This window comes from Papilio polytes, unplaced genomic scaffold (assembly GCF_000836215.1).
Source record: "Papilio polytes unplaced genomic scaffold, Ppol_1.0 DF821734.1, whole genome shotgun sequence".
Lineage (NCBI taxonomy): Eukaryota > Metazoa > Arthropoda > Insecta > Lepidoptera > Papilionidae > Papilio > Papilio polytes.
This window is the reverse complement of record NW_013527470.1, coordinates 82858-83655: the sequence shown is the minus strand read 5'-3', so window position 1 is coordinate 83655 and position 798 is coordinate 82858.

Here is a 798-nt window from a genome sequence, read left to right as displayed (position 1 = left end):
GCTGGTTTATATACATTTTTGTTAGTCTTTTATTGCCAGTATCAGGAGTTACTTCAGCCGCGAGTCGCCTCTCTCCGTCACACGTGGACATCCGTAGCACCTGCGCACTCACCTCACTACATTTATTCTTTTCTTATTGGTTTCCTGTATGATTGTCAGTATTCATGACATTCTTAATTCGTCATTAACTAATCAGTCTCTTCTATAGTGCTTAAGTAAAGTAAGTATGTGGATTTAGTGAATATCTGTTTGTAATTTTAGAATAGGTGATAGGATAATACAAAATCAAAAGTAGATTACCAGTACAATTTATTCAAACATTATGACATTCTGATTTTTTATTTACACGATATGTACATTTTTACAACAATATCTTTTATTAATGGTATACAAACAGTAAACTTAATAACTATTTGATAAAAATCTAACTACATTAATAAATTCATCGTTACAACCCTAGGCCGAAACTGTGCTCGTTTAACTCGTCCTCGAGTTACAATCACTCACAATACCTCTCAGGTCCGCTTCAATTTATATCTCAGAACATAACAGAAACACTTATAACTTTACAGCTAGGTGTGCAGAGTTCAACGACCTCGTCAGGCTCCACGGGCGCGGGACGGGCTCGGGTCGCGCACCCGTCGAGAACTAAACGTTTGTACAGTCTTTAGAGTTCTAATCGATGGACACTATCAGAGTGTCCTCCTCAAGCACGGCGCTCGAGGGCTCGCGGCGAGGGCGAGAGGCCCGCACTCAGAGCCGTGAATGCGACACACCGTTGTGCGCTATGAGGGGCGC